This window comes from Mauremys reevesii, linkage group 1 (genome assembly GCF_016161935.1).
Source record: "Mauremys reevesii isolate NIE-2019 linkage group 1, ASM1616193v1, whole genome shotgun sequence".
NCBI classification, from domain to species: Eukaryota; Metazoa; Chordata; order Testudines; family Geoemydidae; genus Mauremys; species Mauremys reevesii.
This window is the reverse complement of record NC_052623.1, coordinates 12,308,002-12,314,155: the sequence shown is the minus strand read 5'-3', so window position 1 is coordinate 12,314,155 and position 6,154 is coordinate 12,308,002.

Below are 6,154 nucleotides of genomic sequence, written 5' to 3'. Positions count from 1 at the left end.
GACTAGGTTTATTGCGACCTCGGACACAATGGCAGTTCCCCGTAGATTACTTAGTCTACCGAGCGTACTGCGAGAGAGTGCCTCTTGGCAATGGACCCGGCTCAGTCAGTGGTGGGACTTTCCACTGCCCCCTCGGCCGGACAAAGACACCGCCCCAGGGATGCATCTTATACACAGATACAAACAAGTTACACATCACACCTGACGTATTGAGGTGCAACCCCTCTACGCAGCAAGGTTCAACCTCTCTACGTATTTAGGTGTCGCCTTCTACCTTGTACATGTTGGTTCAATCCAAACAACTCTATCCATCATTTTACCCTTTTGCCCCTGTCATTGGGATGGGCCAGCCTGTTCTTTGTTATCTGTGTGGAATGTGCAAGTATGTGAATGTTCAGTACCTTTTAGGTACGTATCTTCTTGCAGCATCAGCCCTTTCCTTGCCAGCTTCTGGGAGCAGGGCCTGCCTCTGGCTCACAGCTTAACTTTGCTTTATGTTAGCAAAGTCTTGACCATTACTTTAGTTCAGGCCTCAGGCCTCATACTGGGCCTTTATCAGGACCTGCACTTACTACAAAATCTGCTCTTATAAAATCTCCAATGATGGAGATTCCAGAAGCTCCCTAGGCAACTTATTCCTGTGCTTAGCCACCCTGACAATTAGGAAGTTTTTATTTCATATTTCCATTCTTTACAGAGGCCCATAACTGCTGTTCTGTTTTGCCTGGAATCAGTGTCAAAGCCAGGCCTATACTGCAATTCCTTGGATCATCCCATTTACCCTTTCGAAACTAGCAGTCTATAGCCAAGTCCCTAAGGGAAGTGATGGAAACCACATCCCTGGGGCCATTTAACAATGGAGGAAAAGAGCACTAGAAAATACAGGGAACAAAATAAAATAGTTCAGGAAACAATTCAGCACAGTGGCCTGGGAATGGACTGGGGATGGAATATCCTTGCATGGTTCCAGCTCCTCTAGCAGTGATGCTATGGAAAACCCCTCGCTACTGTTGGGATATGTAAGGGTTAAGTAGAGACCTGGGAAACCGCTGGTGTGCTGACATGGTATTAGGGAGTAGAGGCACGGGCAGGCACCGTTTCTGCGCCTGATAGATAAAGTGTTACCCCTCTCCCTTCCCTTCTGCTTGTTAAGGATTGATAAGTGTTGCAGCTGCATAAGGACTGTGGTTGTTTAAAGGATCCCCTTTGTGCAAAGAGGTGTTATCTCCCCGCTCCCTTCCCTTCCTAGCTATATAAACGAGCTCAGGGTTACGGCCCCTTCTTCCCTTCCCTGAGAACTGCTGATCAAGGGACTTTGTGGCTGCAATTACTGCAAAAAAAAGGTATCTTCAAGGTAAAATTGTCTGTAGAATATGCTTAATGCTGTACACAGTAAACAGGGGCAGGGATAATTATATTCAGTATATAGCTATTAATATTCATTGTATGGACGGTCCTATTCAGTAAGGGTTTTGGGGGTGTTGTAGTAAATGTAGGTATTTACAAACTAACAAATAAAAAGAGTGTGATGGGATTAACTCAGGGCTTACTCGACAATTGGGTTGAGGGGAACAAGTACTGCAATAAAGAAGTCCGTTTACTCAATCTGCCTCTGTTTCAGCCTGCTCATTGTCTAACAGCTACCGGGCAGCTGAACTCTGCCTAACCCTCTACCTTCGGAAAGGAGATGCCGTCTAGGTTCGTAGGACAGATCTGTGGCTAGCCAAGTGTAGAAATACCGTGTGAATTTATTAGGCGAGACATCTCACCAGCCCAGCTGTGCACAGGACAGACACTTCCTGTGCCTTAGGGCTCAGATGTAATTGGTTATGCAGGGGTGCAGAGGAAATGCAGATCACACACTTTTTGTTTGTTCCCTTCCTGTGCATTGTGACAAACAAGCTCTGTATCTTGTGGCTGAGATGTAGAGATATGAAAACATTTAAGCAGTTTCCAGGTTCTCAACTGGACAAATATCTCCCGGGAGATTCACACCAACCCATGATCCTCTCCTGTTACTTCTGTTAGTTACTCTAGACTTTTTTTTCTTCCCCTGGAGCAAACATTTCACCCTTAGCATAGAGGTGGCCCAGTTCTGCAAGCTAGTTCTGTCAGAACCAATCTTGCTGTCTGTTTGTACTTAGCTTTGCAAAGAGAAATGATGCAACAAATTCTGTGAAGTGTCTCTGCAACAGCCTCTTTATTCGCTGCCGCCTCCCTGAGTCTCAGACTCCCGTCACACAGGTGGGCCTGTAGACTGATGTTCAGCCAGCAGAGCAAGTGTAAGGGCACATGGCCTGGAAAATGTGCTGCTGAAATGAAATGATCTTTTGCCTTAATGTATGAGCTGGGTGGCAAAGGAGATAAGTGATGGAGAAAGAGAAATAATCTAAACAGATGATCAAGGCACAGAAGAGAGATTTAGCTGTTAGGACAGGGAGGGAATGTTGGATCTTTGAAATGTTTTAGAAGAAGAAAAGAACGGTTGCTTACCTTACAGTTACTGTGGTTCTTTGAGTCTTTGTCTGTGTCAAAGACACTACTAGGTTCCTGGTAGTCTAGCCTAGTGGCTGCAGTGGAGGTCATAAGAATGGCCAGATTGGGTCAGACCAAAGGTCCATTTAGCCCAGTATCCTGTCTTCTGACGGTGGCCAATGCCAGGTGCCCCAGAGGGAATGAACAGAACAGGTCATCATCAAGTGATCCATCCCCTGTCACCCATTCCCAGCTTCTGGCAAAGAGAGTCTTTGTCTTGTGAAAATGGGTTTAGGTTGGACATTAGGAAAAACTTCCTAACTGTCAGGATGGTTAAGCACTGGAATAAATTGCCTAGGGAGGCTGTGGAATCTCCATCATTGGAGAGTTTTAAGAGCAGGTTAGACCAACACCTGTCAGGGATGGTCTAGATAATACTCAGTCCTGCCATGAGTGCAGGGGACTGGACTAGATGACCTCTTGAGGTCCCTTCCAGTTGTATGATTCTATGAAAATAGCTAGTTTATCCATGAATGTTCTCCATAGTGCAGGTATCTGGGCTTTTAGCTGTGAAGCAATGTGGTAGTGTGCCTCAACTTCCCTTTTCAGGCAGCAAATCAGGGTTGTAGTGGCTTTTCTGCTGTGAAAAGTTCTAAGATTTTTTGTAAGCACCAGCTATGATCTATCAATATCATACATTCTTTTAACAGAAAGTATGTTCTCGTGTAATGAAATAACACAACCTCTGCTTCCACATGGAATCAGGTGTACCTGAGTCCGCTACCAGATTACAAGATCTATCCAAAGTGTCCCCTGACTGTCTCCCTCTGCCTGAAGGGAGTGCGGGTGATCCCCTGTCTCCCCTGCCTGAGGGGAGTGCGGGCGATTCCCTGACTGTCTGTCCCTACCTCAGTGAAGTGCCAGCAATCTCCTGTCTCCTCCTGCCTGAGGTGTTTCCCATTTTACCCTGAAAGGGCTTTGCTGATCTACTCTGGAAGAGAGCAACTGGATTTAGATACACTTAGGAGGGCTCTTCCACCATGGGGACTTTTTTCCATGGTGAGTAATGCCTATTGCTGCCACAGAGAGTTCAGATCCTGGGCAGATTTTCACCTTCCTGACAGTCAAGCACCTTCAGACCTGCACCCCTCATCAGGGTCCGTGTTCTGCCGCATTACAGAGCCCATATTTCCCTTTGTAAGTAAAGTGCACATTGATTGTTGGGTCAGCCATTACATAGGCGTCAGAAGAGTTTATGGATGAGGTATCAGGCTGGTCATAGGGGTAAGTACCAGGTCAGGGATAGTTAAGGCCACATCAGGAGGTACGGTAGGTTCCTGAGTCCCTGAAACAGTCAGGTGGAGGCACCCCCAGTTGGTAGCTAAGAGCCCAGGCCGTTGAAACCCACTGCAGCCCAAGCAGAGGGACTGTGGGTAAGGGCTCCTGTTGATGATTATCTGCCCTTAGGGGTATGGCGACCTGTGAACCCCCCTCCCATATGGAAGGGAACTGGCAGCTGCTCTCCCTGCCGAGAGGGGAACTGGGAGCTGCCCAGACACCCAGCTCTCCAATGTGAGCGCACAACCTTCTGGGATGGCCTCCCAGCCCCTCCCCCATTCTGGAGCAGCTGGCCCCAGAGGCGCTGTCAATGGGTCTCTCTCAGGGTGCCCCCGGGGCTGGGAACTCCCCCATCCCCTGGGCTTCCTCCCTGCAGCACCATGAAATCCCCTGGATGGGCCAGGATGGAGAGTGGGAGCCCCCAGGGCAGTGGTCTGGGGCAAACCGAGGGCAGCAGGGACCTGGCAGGGAGCCGCTCCGGCCACTGCATGGCTGAGCCTGGGACCCAGGCAGAGTCAGCAGAGCCCCAGCTCAGCGGCACATCCCCACTTAGTAGTGGCTGGGCACAAACCAGCAGGGTAAGTGGCTTGTGCAGCCTCCTTCCCCACAGCCACACAGTGCCCGGCGTGGGCTGGGGCGGAGGGGCTGCGATATTCCTGATGGCAGCGCTGTAGTCCCTGCAGGACGTGCTGATTGCATCTCTTTCCTTGCAGCTCTGACCTCTGGACAGGAGAGACAAAAAGTACAAAATAGCTGAAGGGCCTGTAATTTATAGACCGTCTCTGTTCCCCCGCATCTGGCCATGTGTCCTCCCATCTCTGTCCCCCTGTCCTCCTCTTCAGGGTTCATCTCCCTGCCCTGCCGTGTGTTTCCTCACAGCCTCCCCTCTCCCGTGTTTTAAAGAGAGGGGCTGTTCTCCCCACATGATGGGGCGGGGGTCATCTTGTCTGGCTCTGTGTGTTTGTGTGTGTGTGTGTCCCTCTATTTCTTCTCCCCACGCCTGGACGTGATGGGGCTGGAGCTAGAGTTGGGTCTGAGTTCCCATCGCATGCAGGGGCTGAGTGTGTTTTTGTAAGCAGGGGCTGAATGAGCTCTCCCCTGACATCTAGTGGTGAGCTGGGGAAGAGCCGGCCCTGTTTCCACGGGCACCCCCACGCTGCCTAGGTGCTCAGCATGATGGGACTGCTTTGCCGAAGAAGCACGTTTGGCTGGTGTTGGACCACAAGTCACGTTGTTATTGGGGCAGGGATACTAAAGGGTAGTTATCCTTGTTGTGTGATTCAAGAGCAGCAGAACTGGTTTGGTATAATAGAGTTACATTTCTGTACGGCATGTGACATAGTCCCACACAACATCCTGATAAAAAATCAGCACTATATAAAATCAGCATAGCCCACATTTAGTGGCATCAAAACTGATTAACTGATATGTCACAAAAAGTAATTGTAAACTGGGACTCATCATCCAATGGGGGTGTTTGTATTGGGGTCCTTTAGGGATCTCTTCTTGGCCAAGTAGCTTTCAATATGTTTATCAAGGAGCTGGAACAAAATATAAAATCATTGCTGGTAAAAATTTGCAGATGATACAAAAATTGGTGGAGTGATAAATAATGATAGATAGGGACCGGTCAGTTATACTGATCAAAATGATCTAGGTATTTGGTAAAGAGGGCTAATTTAAGAAACAGATACCTAGATCACTTTGATCAGTATACATCTAAAACAACACAGAGCGAAGATTGTAGCTCACACTTACAAGATAAGGGACTGGAATATAAAATAGGAGCAGGGATGTGGTACTACCTCTGTATAAGGTATTGGCAAGACCATTACTGATATGGTGTACAGTTTTGGTATACTCCTGATGGCCCAATCTGGCTATTGAGAATATCCATGCACACAGCTTGCCCCTTGCTGAATATGTCAGTTGCTATGGTAGCAGTCAGGCCTACCTCCATGCTTTTACTGATTAGCCCCATGCAATCCCAGTACAGTCAGTGGGCATATAAAATTGGACCTTTGATTTCACCAGTTAGAAATATCATCTTCTCAGCAAATTTGATATGAAAGTGACTGAGAGATATAGACATGGGACCCCACAAACTGCGCTGCTACAGATTCACCTGGCCGAGACACAGATTTAATCAATCAAGTGTATTAATGAAAATACTCCAACATAGTTCATTTCTTAAAAGTCGTTTACTGAAGTTATCAAAAGTTGATACGAAAGTGCTAGCATGACAGGAATACAAGTAATTATTTATCGAACGTGCACCAATTTAAAGCTCTACCATTGTAAGACAAATCCCACCTGGAATAGAACTATGAGCTTCAAGTTT